The sequence below is a fragment of the Miniopterus schreibersii genome, assembly GCF_964146895.1.
Source record: "Miniopterus schreibersii genome assembly, chromosome: 9".
In the NCBI taxonomy this organism is placed as follows: domain Eukaryota; kingdom Metazoa; phylum Chordata; class Mammalia; order Chiroptera; family Miniopteridae; genus Miniopterus; species Miniopterus schreibersii.
Genome location: NC_138118.1, coordinates 30,448,948 through 30,466,227, shown reverse-complemented (window position 1 = coordinate 30,466,227; position 17,280 = coordinate 30,448,948). Strand labels below are relative to the sequence as shown.

Here is a 17,280-nt window from a genome sequence, read left to right as displayed (position 1 = left end):
TTATTGACTGTTTAATTGCAAAGACTCAAGTATTAACCTCTAATTGAAAATACTATGCTCATTTTAATTTTCTTTTTCTTTTTTTAACATCTTTTTTTTTTTTAGTCCTCACATGAGGATATTTTTTTCCATTGCTTTTCAGAGAAAGCGGAAGGGAGAGAGGAAAAGAAAACATTGATGTGTTCCCTCACACAACCGAGGTAGGCACACTTGGCTAGAATTGAACCCAGCACCCTTCAGTCTGTGGGTCAATGCTCTAACCACTGAGCAAAGGGTTCATTTTTTTTTTTTTAATATTCACTCTTTTATTTTGGAAAAAAAGTTTTATACTAACAGAAGATTAAAGGTAAATTTCTTAAACATTATCCAGAAAAATAAACAAGATTTGTAGTATCTATTTCTGGCACCAATATATACAAAAGGTTATACCATGCCTATTCTGCAGGTGCAGCTTCAGTGCTCTCCTGTTCAGGGGCAGGCTCACTGCCAGCTTCTTTTCCTTCTTTGCTTCTTTTATTTATTTATGTATTTATTTATTTATTTGTTTACTTATTTTATTCTATTTATTTTATTTTTTTAATAATTTTTATTTTTGTTTAAAGTATTACAGATATCCCGTTTTCTCCCCAATGACCCGTTCCTCCCCATTCCTTCCCCCTCCCCAGTCACTCTCCCCACCATTGTCCATGTCCTTTGGTTGTGCATATATGCATATAAATTCTTTGGTTACTCTCTCCCCCTCCACCCCCTCTCCCCCTTCCCTCCGACATTTCGTCTCAACTATGCTTCCATGTCATTCAATCTATTCTGCTCATCAGTTTAAGTTCTTTAGATTCCACATATAAGCGAGATCATGTGATATTTTTCTTTCGCTGCCTGGCTTATTTCACTTAGCATAATATTCTCCAGGACCATCCATACTGTCCCAAAGGGTATGAGATTCTTCTTCTTTACAACTACGTAATATCCCACCATGTAAATGTCCCATAGCTTTTTAATCCACTCATCTACTGATGGGCACTTGGGCTGTTTCCAGATCTTAGCTATTGTAAACTGTACTGGTATGAACATCGGGGTGCATATATCCTTTCTGATGAATGTTTCAGGATTCTTAGGATACATTCCTAGGAGTGGAATCACTGAGTCAAACGGCAGCACCATTTTTAATTTTTTGAGGAACCTCCATACTGTTTTCCATAGTGGCTGCACCAGTCTGCATTCCCACCAGCAGTGTACTAGGGTTCCCCTTTCTCCACACCCTCACCAGCACATGTCGTTTGTTGATTTGTTCATGGCAGCCATTCTGACAGGTGTGAAGTGATACCTCATTGTGGTTTTAATTTGCATCTCTCTGATGATTAGCGACTTCGAGCATTTTCTCATGTGTCTCTTGGCCATCCGTATGTCCTCTTTGGAGAACTGTCTAAGTCCTTTGCCCATTTCTTAATTGGGTTGTTTGTCTTTCTCTTGCTGAGTGCTATGAGTTCTTTGTACACTTTGGAAATTAACCCCTTATCAGATTCATCTTTGGCAAATATGTTTTCCCAGACCATGGGGTTCCTTTGTATTTTGAGGCTGTTTTCTTTTGGTGTGCAGAAGCTTTTTAGTTTGACGTAGTCCCATATGTTTATTTTTTCCTTTGTTTCTCTTGCCCTAGGAGATGTATCAGTGAAAAGTCCATTACATGGGATGTCTGTGACTTTACTGCCTATGTTTTCTTCCAGGATTTTTATGGTTTTGTGACTTACATTTGAGTCTTTTATCCATTTTGAGTTTATTTTTGTGTATGGTGAAAGTTGGTGGTCTAGTTTCATTCTTTTGCAGGTATCTGTCCAATTTTCCCAGCACCACTTATTGAAGAGACTGTCTTTACTCCATTGGATATTCTTGCCTCCTTTGTCAAATATTAATTGACCATAATGGCGTGGGTCTATTTATGGGGTCTCTGTTCTGTTCCATTGATCTATATGCCTGTTGTTGTACCAATACCAGGCCGTTTTGCTTATAGTGGCTTTGTAATACAGTTTGAAGTCTGGTAATGTGATCCCTCCCACTCTGTTCTTTTTTCTCAAGATGGCTGCAGCTATTCAGAGTCTTTTTTGGTTCCATATAAATTTCCGAAATGCTTGTTTAGGTCTGTGAAATATGCTGTTGGTATTTTCATAGGAATTGCATTAAATTTATAAATTGCTTTCGGTAGTATAGACATTTCAATGATATTAATTCTTCCAATCCATGAGCATGGTATCTTCTTCCACTTGTTTAAATCTTCCTCTATTTCTTTTTTCAGTATCTCGTAGTTTTCTGAGTACAGGTCTTTTACATCCTTGGTTAAGTTTATTCCTAGGTATCTTATTTTTTTAGTTGCAATGGTAAATGGTATTGCTTTTTTAGTTTCTCTCTCTGAAAGTTCATTGTTGGTGTATAAGAATGCCACTGATTTCCAGATGTTGATTTTGTATCCAGCTACCTTGCCAAATTCGTTTATCAAATCTAGTAGTACTTTGATGGAGTCTCTAGGGTTTTCTATGTACAGTATCATGTCATCTGCAAATAATGACAGTTTTACTTCCTCCTTTCCAATTTGGATACCTTTTATGTTTCCTTCCTGTCTGATGGCTATGACAAGGACTTCCAGGACTATGTTGAATAAGAGTGGTGAAAGTGGACATCCCTGTCTTGTTCTGGTTTTTAATGGAAATGGTTTTAGTTTTTTCCCATTGAGTATGATGTTGGCTGTATGTCTCTCGTATATGGCCTTTATTATGTTGAGGTATGATCCCTCTATTCCCACTTTGCTGAGAGTTTTTATCAGAAATGGGTGCTGGATTTTGTCAAATGCTTTTTCTGCATCTATTGATATGATCAAATGATTTTTGTCCTTCATTTTGTTTATGTGATGTATCACATTTATTGATTTGCGGATGTTGTACCAGCCTTGCATCCCTGGAACAAATCCCACTTGGTCATGATGTGTGATCATTTTAATGTATTGCTGGACCCAGTTTGCTAGTATTTTAGTGAGGATTTTAGCATCTATGTTCATCAGGGATATTGGCCTGTAATTTTCTTTCTTTGTAGTATCTTTATGTGGTTTTGGGATTAGGGTGATGCTGGCCTCATAAAAAGAGTTTGGGAGTTTTCCCTCCTCTTGAATTTTCTGGAATAGTTTGAATAGAATAGGTGTTAATTCTTCTTTGAATGTTTGGTAGAACTTGCCTGTAAATCTATCTGGCCCAGGACTTTTGTTTGCTGGGAGTTTTTTGATTACTGCTTTGATTTCATTAGTTGTTATTGGCCTAGTCACATTTTCTGCCTCTTCTTGATTCAGCTTTGGAAGGTTGTATGATTCTAGGAATTTGTCCATTTCCCCATGTTGTCCATTTGTTGGCATAAAGTCACTCATAATATTTTCTTACAATGCTTTGTATTTCTGTTGGATCAGTTGTTATATCGCCTCTTTCATTTCTGATTTTATTTATTTGGGTCTTCTCTTTTTGTTTCTTAGTGAGTCTGGCTAAAGGTGCATCAATCTTATTTATCTTTTCAAAGAACCAGCACTTGGTTTCATTGATTTTTTGTATTGTTTTTTTAGTCTCTATGTCATTAATTTTTGCTCTGATTTTTATTATTTCCTTCCTTCTGCTTCCTTGGGGCTTTTCTTGCTGTTCTTGTTCTAGTTCTTTTAGTTGTTGGGTTAGATGGTTCATTAGATCTTTTTCTTGTTTCTTGAGATGTGCCTGTAATGCTATGAATTTTCCTCTCAGGACTGCTTTCGCCGTGTCCCATAGGTTTTGGGTTGTTGTCTGTTCATTTTTGTTGCTTTCCATGAAGTGTTTGATTTCTTCCTTGATCTCCTTTGTAACCCATTCATTGTTTAATAACATGCTATTTAGCCTCCATGTGCTTGAACATTTTTGAGTTTTTTTATAGTGGTTGATTTCTAGCTTCATGGCATTGTGATCCGAGAAGATGCTTGCTATGATTTCAGTCTTCTTATATTTGTAGAGACTTGCCTTGTGCCCTAACATGTGGTCTATTTTTGAGAATGTTCCATGTGCACTTGAGAAGAATGTGTATTCTGCTGCTTTGGGATAAAATGTTCTGTAAATGTCAATTAAATCCATTAGGTCTAGTGATTCATTTAAGGTCTGCATTTCCCTGTTGATTTTTTGTCTTGATGATCTGTCCAATGCTGACAGTGGGGTGTTAAAGTCTCCCACTATGATTGTGTTGATGTCAATCTCCCCTTTTAAGTCCCCCAAGAATTTTTTTATATATTTAGGTACTCCTGTATTGGGTGCATAAATATTTATAAGGGTTATTTCCCCCTGATGGATTGATCCTCTTAGTAATATGTAGTGACCATCTTTGTCTTTCATTATGGTCTTTATTTTGAAGTCTGTTTTGTCTGAAATAAGAATTGTTACTCCAGCTTTCCTTTCCTTTCCATTTGCATGGAATATTTTACTCCATCCCTTCACTTTTAGCCTGTGTGAGCCTTTTGCTCTCAGGTGGGTCTCTTGTAGACAGCATATATTTGGGTCTTGTTTTCTTATCCATTCAGCTACCCTATGTCTTTTGATTGGACCGTTTATTCCATTTACATTTAAAGTTACTATTGATATCAATTTATTTAATGCCATTTTCCCCCTTTATGCTGATGTACCTTTCTCTCACTATTCCTTCTTTTTCTTAAAGCAGTCCTTTCAGCATTTCTTGCAATGCTGGTTTAGTGGAAATGAATTCCTTCAGCCTTTTTTTGTCGGGGAAGCTTTTTATTTCACCTTCAAATTTAAATGATAGCCTTGCCGGATAAAGCAATCTTGGTTGATGTTCTTGCTTTTCATTACTTGCAGAACTTCATGCCACTCCCTTCTGGCCTGAAGAGTCTCTGTTGAGAAATCAGCTGTCAGCCTAATCGGGGTTCCCTTGTAGGTCACTGCTTGTCTCTCTTTTGCAGCCCTTAATATTTTCTCTTGTCCTTGCCATTTGCCATTTGAATTATGATGTGTCTTGGAGTGGGTCTCTTTGGATCCCTCTTGTTTGGAACCCTGTGTGCTTTCTGAATTGGTGTGGCTTTCTCCTTTGCCAGCCTAGGGAAGTTTTCTATAATTATTTCCTCCTCCAAATTCTCTATCTCTTGTTCTCTTTCCTCCCCCTCTGGTACTCCTATAATGTTGTTTCACTTCATGTTTTCCCAAAGTTCCCTTTGACTGTCCTCTTGTTTTTTAAGTGTTTTTGCTTTTTGCTGCTCTGATTGTGTGATTTGTTCTACCTTGTCTTCTAAGTCACTTATTCTATCCTCTGTTTCATTGAGCCTGCTTTTAATTCCTTCCAGTGCATTCTTGATATCAGATATAGCATTCTTTATCTCTGAGTTTTATTTTTGGTATATATCTCCTTTTTCATATTTTCACTAAGGGCCTTGATCTTATCATCTAGAGTCTTCTTAAGTTCCTTGAACATCTTCATCATCCATACTCTGAACTCCATTTCTGACAGCTTGCTTAACTCCATCTCATCAAAATCTTTTTCTGGAGATGTTTCCTTATCTTTAATTTGGGGGTTGTTTCTTTGTCTCCCCATTTTGGTAGGTCTTAGTGTTTGTATCTATATATTAGATAAATTTGCTGACCCCCAGTCTTGTGGGAGGGGATTTTATCTTATGGGTCCAGTGGAGCCCAGAGGTGTGTTTTCCTTATTCCTCTGAGCTCTTTGCTCTAGTTGTTACCCTCTTGTGGGTGCCCCTTTTGTGGTTTCTTTATGTTCTCCTGTTGTGGTTAGGTCTAGATTGTTTTGCTCAGTCCTTGGGAAGACCCTTCTCTCAGGTTGGCTAACTGTGTCACAGCCCCAACCTCGATGTGTAAGCTGTTGTATGGGTGCTGTCCAGGCAGGCCAATGCACAACTAAAATTCCAGGAAACAAGAGGTATTTTACAAAATATCTTGACAGTAACAACGAAAATAACTCACGTGAAAATAGAACTGGGAGAGTGAAGGGAGAACACAACACACCCACCCCCCACACACACACATACAGAGAAAAACAAAAAAGAGAGAAAAAGAAAAGTAATGCTTAGAGAGAGAGAGATGTATATAGTTGTTGATACTGGTGAAAATTTAGAAACTAATAATAAACTAAAATGTAAAAAATAGAGAAGCTACTGGGAGGTAATAGAAGCAGAGAAAATATTCTGAAAGCAGGACCAGCAAAGAATTAAGGGAGAGAATAGAAATAGGATAGTAGTTGAAAATGAGAAAACAAAAATACAATAAAGAGAATAGGAGAAACTAACAATCAGACAGGAAGACAGAAGGGAGGCTAATGAAAGAATGAAAGAAAAGTAGAAAAAGAAAAAAGAAACAGAAGAAAAACGTTATGCCAGTGGATTGAGAGGAGAGAGAGAGATAAAGCCTTGGCAGGGAGGGAGTCCAGTAAGAGATTTGGGGGAAACTATAGAGGGAAGCAGTAAACTTGGATATAATGATAAAGTCCCAGTCATTGTGCAGGGATATCAAGAAAGTCTTGATATTAGAAGCAAGGATACAAGAAAACAAAGCAACTATCCAAAACAAAACTGAAAAACAAGCAAAGCAAAACAAAATTCTTTTATATAAAGGAGGAAAAAAAATTAGTTAAAAAAATTGTAGCAAAAAAATTATTATAAAATTTAAAAAAAGAAGAAAACACAAGTTTTCTCCCCTTTCTTTTCTTCCTAAGGAAAAAAAGAGAAAAAATAAACAAGCCCACAAATAAAAAACAAACAAAAAAGTCCCCAAAACACAAAACCATACAAAAGAAAAAAACAGCAGGAAAAAAAAAAAGGTAGTCGATCAGGTGAGTTTTTTTTTCTGGGCAACTTATGTTGTCTGAGGGTCACTGTTTTGTGTGCTGATTTCAGTTCTCCTGGGTGGTGTTTGTGTATCACCCAATGTGAGGCGCCATCTAGGTTTGGCTCTGGTGCCCTTCCGTAGATGGTTGATCTGAGTCTCTCCGTGGGCCACCTCCTCTTGTCAGCGATTTTGCAATCTTGTAGTTGCCTGGTCTTACTCCAGAGTCTTCTGTAGAGTCTTTAGGGTGCAGGGTGGCTAGTGTAGCTCAGGGTATCACTCCCCATAGAGGTTCGCTATCAGGCGCTCATTCTGCGGGGGTTAATCTCTGCTCCACTGCCAGCTCCTCAGTCCCTACCCTGTCCTCTGATTCTAGTCCCCCCGGCTCTGGCCTGCTGTAGCTTCAGATTGATTTCAGCCTGTTGCCTTTTCTGTATGGGCCGTTTCAGCAGCCTGGGCTCAGTGGGTCCAATTAAAAACACCTTCTGGTGAGCCCTTTGCCTGCCCAGCCCCCAGCAGGGGTTTTCAGCGTTTCCTCCAGTTCCCAAACAGTCCCTGAGAGTCTTATTCTTATAAATTCCTCCTGTGAGCTGCTCTCCCTTCCCCCTCAGGACTGTGCCCTGGGGGATGTCTGGGGCTTCAGTGAGTGGTACCCGCCCCTTTCCTGTTGGGAGGGGGTGCTCCTGACTGCTGGAGAGGCCGGTGGGCTCCGCCCCTCCCTGCTCAGGTCTGGTTGGCTGGTCGCACCAGGCCCGCCCCTCAGACCATCTCCAGTGCAGACCCCGACCACAGCTCCGCTGTTCTGTCGGTGCTGTGCCAGCCAGGAAGGTGGGAACCAGTTCCGAGATCAAACTTGTAAACGGTCAAACTTGCAAACGCACAAAGCAAGACACAGGCAGAGAGTCTGCTCTGAAGTGTCCTGCTGCCCTCGCTCCGAGGCACCCAGCGGGAGGGGACCCAAAGTCAGCTCCAAGCAGCTCCCTGAGCTGCTGGTCTCAGCCAAACTGGAGTGGCTTCACCGGCCACCACGGAGCCCTTCAGGGCTGGTCGCAGGTCCCAGCCTCCCAGCACCTGGAGCTCAGGGCAGGGAGGGCTCCTCCCCTCCCCCGCACCATGCAGATTCTGTGCTTTGGGGGCTCAACACAATGCCCCTCAGGGAGGCAGAGGGTCCTGGTGTGCAGCTGCTCAGCTCAGTCCTCTGGTCCCTTACCACTTGAGTGCCACAGCCCTTGGGACAGCCTTCCCTATGGTCAGCACCCCGAGCACCAGATGCTGGTTGCAGCCGAGACTAGAGGCTTTGTTTCCTAGGAAGGTGCCATCCCCTCCCAGACTCAATGCTCCCCTGGGAACCTCTGCCCTGTGCGCGGGGCGCTCCTTCCCCTCTCTGCTCCAGGTGTGGGATCCCCAGTTTTGGAGGCTGTCTGCACTCCCGAGGGAAGGGAGCTTTGCAGCCTCCAAGCCTCTGGGCTCGGAGCCCAGCACAGGCTTCAGGGGTCTCCCCCTTCCTACCCCCCCCCTTACCGGATTCTGTGATGTGTCTTTAGTGTTCCCCACTTGCACTCCGTCCACTCAGGTGTGTTTCTCTGGTTTTTTCAAGCTGATTGTGTAGGACTTTAGGAGTAAATCGAGTCCATGGCTGGGAGCAGGGGCTCTCTGCTGCTTCTCACAGTGCCACCATCTTCCCTGCATCTTCTTTGCTTCTTTTAGATTTTTTGTGCTTGTGTCTCATATGACTGTCTCCTTCTTCACTATCATGGCGACATCTATTACTTCGAGTCGACTTGTGCCTGGTTTCTTCTTTCTCTCTGTGCTATCTTTCTCTATATCGTTCTTCTTTCTCTCGACTTGCTTTGTGATGTTCATAGCCTCTTTCTGCATATTCCCTGTATCTGTATCGTTCTTCATCACTGTTGAAAACACTTGGTGTAGGACTTGTGATCACGCTCCCGCTCCTTCTCTCTGGTGTGCTTTCTAGGTCTCGGTATCTATCTTCTCTATCTCTATATCTCTATCATCTCTCTCTCTCTCTCTCTCTCTAATTTCTATCTATCTCTATCTTTATATCATCTCTATATCTATCTCTGTCTATATCTCTGTCTTTCTCTCTTCTTGCATAGTAGTCCCACTGCTTGCTGGTGTCCACGAGACTAGGCCATGAAGGAGCAGAACCAGGAAGGTGGGGAAAGGCAACACTGCAGTATGGAAAAGCACATCCAGAATGATTATCATAACCAGAGGAATGTTTACTTTTTAGTCTTGGAATAAGAGATGGAGGTGGAGCACCTGGTGGAGGAGGAAAACCTGGAGGTGGTACAGTTATTGGAATACCTGGTGGTAGAATCAGAGGTGGAGCAGTGCTGACAGTGGAAGAAATGGAGCAGGTGGGAGGTGGGTGGGAGGACCTCCCAGAGGGAAAAATGGAGGTGGTTTGCTAAAATTATTGTCTACTTCAGTAGCAAATCTTTCAGAAAGGACCTGTATGTTGCTGTTTTCCTCTGCCCGTCGCCTTCCTTCAGCTTGGCTGATGGTTATAGTTTGACCAATAAAGTCAATTGCCCCAGGTAATCTCCTTAGATCAGGTGATTGGCCCTCCAGTGTCAATCCTGCCACTTCCCAACGCTTGAATTGGCTTTTCTGGAGGCAGAACTTGTCTGAGACTGAGAAGAGGTGCTGTTTCTGTTTGGCAGGAGTCCAGTCTTGAACAGAGGAGAAGTAAACTCAGCTTCTGTAGATGGACGTGCTGCTTCCTTCTCCGGATTCCCAGTTCTTCCCTGCTGTCCCTTAGAGGGACCGAATCTGCCGCCTGGATCTCTGCACCTGGTGGAGCCTCCGTGGGACAGTCTTCGGCAGTAATTTTATTTGTAGTAGAGATAACTGGTATAACTTCAAGTCTCATTCGTATCCTCTTCTGTTTTTCACAGTTAGCTTTCCTGGCATCTTCATTAAACCTGTAATTAAAATAATGAGAAAGATCAGCACCAGGTTTACCTCATGGTTTATCTTCAGAAGAGTCCAAATCCACCTCCGAGCGCGGGCTCCAGGAAGGCTCCGCGGGGCTCGGTTACCCTTTGACTTCTGTTCCTGTAGGTCGATAAACTCTTCCTCCTGCCTTGATGTTAAGATTTACAGGCGCTGTACCATAACTCCCATACTTGGCGCTCCCGTTTTAATGTCTCCTGTAGTGATGCGAACATCCTCCTCCTTGTCACTGTCACTGTCACCTTCAGTCTCAGTCACTTTCGGTTTAGTTACGCGGTTGTCAGGAGTTTCCTCTTCAGTTCCAGACGGAGGATTATTAGCGGTGGTGTTTTCTTCCGGCCTTTCAACTTCATTTTCTAGTCCTTTGCCAAATCACTGTGCACATGCACATACCGTGGGCCGCCATAGCGTCGCGCCCCAACCCCCCGGCCCCCTGCCCCCCAGCTCCGCGCTCAGCCCGGCCTCGCCCGCCGACCTGGCCGCAGCCCCGAGCACAACTCAAAGGCAGCGGTCAACAGCCCCCTCCAGCCCCTTCCCCAGCCTCGCTGCCGGAGGACGTTAGAGACAGGCGAACCCACCAGGCGCAGATGAGGAAAGGGTGAGACTCAAACCACAAATGGCTCATTTTTTATACCGCATTGTCACTGTCGGTGAGGGTATCAGCTGAGGAACACTTAGGAGTCCGTCTCAGAGTGCAAATCCCTTTGTATGATATAGATAGCCTTCACCTAGAATCACTGCTTTAGACAAGAAAAAAACAAAATCTAAGGCTTTTTTGATCATATTACTGTGAATTATCAAAAGATTATTTAAAACAGTATTAAGATTTTAAGATATAATTTCCAATACTTAAATTTTAGATGTTTATTTGGATTCATTTTAAATATATTTGTCATATTTTCCAGACACAAATTTTGTTTCATTAAACATATTTAAATAGAGGAAGTTTAATAAAATATTTAAGAGTTTTGGAGTCAAACAGATGGGTCAAATGCCTGCTGTTTTTCTCACAAGCTTGAATAAGATACGTAACTACTCTGTGCCTCATTTTTCATTCTATGAATAGAGCACAATAATACTTAAGTCAATGGGTTGTTGTAAGGATTAAACTAGAACATGTGTATGAGAAGTTGTCAATAGTGACTAATCTATATAAACAATAAAAAATGTATATTATTACTGTCATTCTTGCTGATGTTAATATTGCTATATTGTTGATTAACATACCTCCATTATTGAGAGACAATACTGCTGTAGGTTTTGAGAATACAGGGTCTGGAGATGTACTGCATATGTTCAAATCATGCTTTTATTTATTAGTTTAGTAACTTTAGGTAACTACTTAGCCTTTATGTGCTTTTATTTCCCCATTTGTGCTATAGGAATACTAATAGTTTGTACTTCCAAGAGTTGTTACAAGGATCAAATGAGTTAATACATGGAAAGCTTTCAAAACAATAAAAATATACAAATATCAATTAAAACTATGATAGTTAAAAATTCACAAGAAAATATATCACTTAAAATTTCATTATCTAAAATATGTGATGTGATAGAGTTGTTAGCTAATGCTACGGTGGTAATCACATCACAATATATAAAGTTATCCTTGTACAATTTTATATGTCAATTTTTTACAGCCCATAAACTATCTAGTATAGTTATTTAAAAGACCTATTTCTTACATTTGTGAAAGTTCCATGTGTAACCATTTTCTTCCCATGGTTTCTCTAGTATGTAAAATGGATGTATGCATGGATAAATGGATGAGCAGGTGGTGACAGACAGAATGATCGAATTTAACGTAGGCATGATCTTCCTGCTATTCTATTAACTATACTGTTGTTACTGTTTCTGTATTTCTGCAACATAGTAAAAATTGATATTTATAATGTAAGATCTTCAAGTATTACGAAACTACTATTCATGTGTGTTGTATATATGACAATTCTCCATCTGCCAAAATATTTTGTTAAGCAGAACACTTTGTTCTTTGCAAGATATTTTCCACTAAACAAAGTGTAAATACCAATGTATGTGCACATCCAGATAACAGCAGAAGAAAAAATTGCATTACTTGTTTAATATTAGTTTTATACTATACTATTTTAAGGCATATATTTTCTTTGCACTGAGTCACCATGAGTTCAGATCAATATAAGACTTCTTCACTCCATATTAGTCCTTTCTTGTTATTGAATTTGATAAATGGTTTAAGATTGGATAAAACAATATAAGGCAAGGAAGGAAATAATATTTGATTTTGTAAAACTAAGTGTTTCTGGGATTTTACTATGGGATCTTTATATTAATAAGCATGCACAAAATATATTTTCATCTACTCTACTTACTGGCTAGTATTGTAATATATGGGACTTATTTTCTTATAGGTCTTCTGTCATTTGGGTTAATATAGGCAAAAATTCAGCATTAACTATAAATTTTTACAAAGTTTCAAAGATATATACGAATTATGTAATGCTTGGCATAGTTTTGGGTGATGATAAATACTTAATGCCTCTGCAATGACAAAGAATCTTAAGCTGAATTTGCCATGCAGGATAGGATGCCTAATAGTGATTAATATTATAACAAAGCCAGCAACATTGTTAGTAGTACTTAGTTGTCTCAACTTTTATATTATATTAGTTTACCAGGTCAGGAGTTTGTAACATCTGATATATGGACCCTGTAGGGTATGTGGATAGAAAAATATGGTCTGGAAATTCTCTAAAGTCATATGTTAAATTTGTTCATGCCTAAATTTTACTGTGTTGAGTATGCAAAATTTTCATCCAGAGTCCCTGAACCAAAAATTTAACAATTATTTATACGTACAAATAATTATTTGACAATCAGGAGTTGCTGGCCCTGTAAATTAAAAATAAAATATGTGTCAATCTGTCCCTTTTATGGACCTAAAGTTCAGCCCAAATTCAATTGGTATACATCATTAAAATCTCTTTACTATGTAATATGAAAAATACATGATGATGTTTATGTGAACAGTACACATATTTTGCATATATAATGTGACTATTTAGGTGACAAATTGAATTTACTTAATTTTTCATAAGCCACTCTTAGTTCAGTGAATAGATATATTTAGCATAATTTTGTTTTCCAATGGCAAATCATATTTTACCAATACAGTATTTTTGAAATATTTTAGATTTTTATTAAAAATAGAAAAAAATCTAAGCATAATTTCTTTCTTAAACCAATAGCTTATCATATATATTTTTAAATCATATAACAAAACTTCAAAAATATTTAAAAAATGAGAAATATATGTTCTTTCAGTGAAATCACCTTGAAAGTTTAAATGATTTGTTCACTGATAAAAGTTTGGCAAATTGATCAGTGTACCTGATTTGGGAGTTTCTATTTGCTCAATACAAGGTTAAAATTATATTATCCTGGATTGGAAAGTTCCCTGGAAGTCATTTTGTCCAACCACCATCTTTTAAAGATTCCACTAAATATTTATTAATAGGATGCTTTCATCTTTTCCTGGGATAAATCCAGTGATAGCAAACTCACTGCTTTGTAAGGCAACACATTACACTTTTGAAAAGATTATAAAAATCTCTTATTTTGTCCCACAATCTAATTTATATTAGGTTCATTTTTTGTGAATTTATCTTTTGTGTTTTTTTAATTTATCTTTATTGTTGAGAGTATTACAGGTGTCCCATTTTTTTTCCCCAATTGACACCCTCCACTTCGCTCCCACCCCCTCCCCAGGCCTTCACCCCATTATTGACTATGTCCATGGGTTATGCATACATGCATATAACTTCTTTGGTTAATCTCTTCCCACCCTCCACCCCCCTTCCCTCTTTCCTCTGAAATATGATCATCTGTTGCCTGTGTCAATGACTCTGGATCTATTTAATTCAACAGATTCTTTTTTTCATTAGCTTCTTAAAGAAGACCCTTCAACATTTCCTGTAGTACTGTCTGGTGGTGATGAACTCCTTTAGCTTTTTCTTATTTGTGAACCTCTTTATATGACCTTCAGTTCTAAATGATAGCTTTGCTGGGTAGAGCAATCTTGGTTGTAGTTCCATGTTTTTCATCACTTTGAATATTTCTTGCCACTCCCTTCTGGCCTACAAGGTTTCTGTTGAGAAATCAGCTGACAGTAATATGGGTGCTCCCTTGTAGGTAACTAACTGCTTTTCTCTTGTTGCTTTTAAGATTCTCTCTTTGTCTTTAACCTTAGGGATTTTAATTATGATGTGTCTTGCTGTGGGCCTCTTTGGGTTCCTCTAGTTTGGGGTCCTCTGTGCTTCCTGGACTTGTAAGTCGATTTCTTTCCCCAGGTAGGGGAAGTTTTCTGTAATTATTTTTTCAAATAGGTTTTCAATTTCTTGGTCTCATCCTTTCCCTTCTGGCACCCCAATAATACGAATGTTGGGCCTCTTGAAGTTGTCCCAGAGCCTCCATGTACTATTTTCATATTTCTGGATTCTTTTTTCTTTTTGTTCTTCTGGTTGGGTGCTTTTTGTTTCCTCATGTTCCAAATTGCTGATTTGGATCTCAGTGTCCTCTACTCTACTGTTGACTCCCTGTAAATTATTCTTCATTTCAGTTCATGTAGCCTTCATTTCAAATTGGCACTTTATTATGTTATCGATTTTCTCAGTTATTTCCCTAGTAGTATGCTTAAACATCCTTATAAATAAAATTCTGAACTCAGTATCTGTTACCTTGCTTGTATCCATTTCATTTAGTTCCTCTTCTAGAGATTTCTTCTGTTCTTTCCTTTGTGGCATGTTTCTTTGCCTCCACATTTTGGCTGCTTCCAGGTGTTTATTTCTATGTATTAGGTAGAGCTGCTATGTGTCCTGGAATTTGTAGAGTGGCTTTGTGTAGTAGGTGTCCTGTAGGGTCCAGTGGCTCAGCCTTCCCAGTCACCTGAGCTGGGCCTTTTAGGTGCTCCCCTGTGTGGGTTGTGTGCACTCTCCTGTTGTAGTTGAGCCTTGGTTGCTGGCCAATTGGCTGTGAGAACCAGCTGCAACTATAGCCAAAGAGCTGCTGTGCTGGAGACACCCCTATGGAGCAGGATTTACTTCAGTGGGGCTTTGGTGTTCACCCAGTCTGCCCCTTGAGTGTGTCACTGGTGGATGTGGTAGGGTTGTAATCCAGCGTGGCCAAGTCTGACCATCAGGTGCAGTCTCTGGGGCCTCCCTGGAGATGCAAAGTCAGCCTCTGCCAGTGCCTTGCCCAGGGCCACCCAGCATGAGCTACACAGCAAACCGTAGTTGGCTGCTATTTGTGCTGGGCTTGGAGGTGTCCAGGAGAGGCCAAACTATGAACCAGTGAAGGATGCCATTAGTGTCAGGCCTGGGGCTACTTATCAAGCCATATGGGGCATGCTGCTGCTTGTTTGAGAGATTTTAGGAAAGTCCTAAGCATGGGGCTCAAGAGGTAACTGGCACAGAAAAGCCCCTGGAAATGACCTAGATGAGCTTGCAGGTGGGGAGGGACGGGGCCTCCAAGAATCATGGGGCAGGGCCAAAGGTGTGAGTCAGGTGCTGGTGATTTAAATATGGCACCTCCCTGCCCTCTGTGTTTCGGGGGGAGGTCGCTCCAAAGGAGCAATGGCCTCTGCCAGCTTTTCTGCCTGGGAGAAAGCTGCCCCTCCACCTCTCGCCCCAATCTCAGGCAGGTTAGTTCCTCCCCAAGTGTCCCAGGTTTCTTTCAAGCTGCTGCCCGGCACTGGGGCTCAGAGGGAGCACATCTGAGTGAGGCCATGCATGGGCTTTTTAAGAGGAAAGCCTGGGGCTCCCTCAGCCTCCAAACCCTCAACCGCAGTCCCCACTAGTTTCACAGCCCAGAATTATAGGGACTTCTCTTCCTGGCTCTGGAGCCCTGGGCTGGGGGCCTGCTGTGGGGCTGGGACCCCTCACCCCTCCAAGAAACCCCCACGGTTGAGATTCCCTCCAGGGGTTTAAATGGCAGCACCAGGTGTGGGATCATGGCCGTGTCTCCTCAATTCAGCCCCAATCCACCCATGTCTCCGCACTTCCTACCGTCTTGGTGCTTCTTCAGTTCCCTGGTTGTAGGGCTTCTGTTCAGCCAGATTTCAGGAGGTTCTGAGTGATGGTGGTTCTGTAGTTGTAATTTTGATGTGGTTGCGGGAGGTGGCAAGTGCAGCTTTTACTTACACTGCCATCCTGATATGTCTCGTGAATTTATCTTTATGGTTGGAAATATTACAGATGCCCCCTTCCACCCCCACCCACTCCCTGACCCAGGTCTTCACCACACTATTGCCTGTGTCCATGGGTTATGTATATATGCATATAAATTATTTGGTTAATCTCTCCCCACCCACCCATTCCCAACATCCCTCTGAGATTTGTCAGTCTGTTCCATGCTTCTATGTCACTGAATCTATTTTGTTCATTAGTTTATTATGTTCTTTAGATTCCACATATAAGTGAGATCATGTGATGTTTGTTCTCTGCCTGGATTATTTTGCTTAGAATAATATTCTCCAGGTCCATTCATAGTGTCCCAAAGGGTACGAGATCCTTCTTCTTTACAGCTGCCTAGTATTCCATGGTGTAAATATACCACAGCTTTTTTATCCACTCATCTACTGATGGGCACTTGGGCTGTTTCTGGATCTTAGCTATTATAAATTGTGCTGATATGTACATAAGGGTGCATATATTCTTCCTGATTAGTGTTTCAGGATTCTTAGGCTATATTCCTAGAAGTGGGATCATTGAGTCAAAGGCAGATCCATTTTTAATTTTTTGAGGAACCTCCATACTGTTTTCCATATTAGCTGTACCAGTCTGCATTCCAGAACAGTGTACCAGGATTCCCCTTTCTCCACATCATTGCTAGCACATGTCATTTGTAGATTTGTTGATGATAGCCATTCTTACAGGTGTGAAGTGATACCACATTGTGGTTTTAATTTGCACCTTTCTAATGATTAGTAAATTTGAGTAATTTTTCTTATGCCTCTTGGGTACCTTTATTTCCTCTTTGGAGAAGTGCCTATTCAGGTACTTTGCCCATTTTTAATTGGATTGTTTGTCTTTCTCTTGTTGAGTTGTATGAGTTCTTTGTACACTTTGGAAATTAGCCTCGTAGCAGATATATCCTTGGAAAATATGTTCTCTCATACCATGGGATTCCTTTGTATTTTGAGGATGTTTTCTTTTGCTGTGTAGAAGCTTTTTAGTTTGATGTAGTCCCATTTGTTTATTTTGTCCTTTGTGTCTCTTGCCCTAGGAGATGTCTTGTTTAAAATTTCACTACGTGAGATGTCTGTGACTTTACTGCCTATATTTTCTTCCAGGATTTTTATGGTTTTGTGACTTACATTTAAGTCTTTTACCCATTTTGAATTTATTCTTCTGTATGGAGTAAGTTGGTGGTTTCATTTCATTTTTTTGCATGTATCTGTCCAATTTTTCCAACATCATTTATTGAAAAGGCT

General features: G+C 40.4%; 1 pseudogene across 1 annotated transcript in view; it reads right to left on the bottom strand.

The window, feature by feature from the left end:
• Positions 1–434: 434 nt before the first annotated feature.
• LOC308562069 (pre-mRNA 3'-end-processing factor FIP1-like) overlaps positions 435–17,280 on the bottom strand; it is a 47,039-nt pseudogene continuing 30,193 nt past the window's right edge. Inside the window, exons 2-4 of the transcript in view lie at positions 8,896–10,245; positions 8,501–8,818; positions 435–507 (exon numbers count right to left, since the gene is read on the bottom strand). The product of the transcript in view is annotated as a pre-mRNA 3'-end-processing factor FIP1-like (transcript). The remainder of the gene's footprint in view (positions 508–8,500; positions 8,819–8,895; positions 10,246–17,280) is intronic.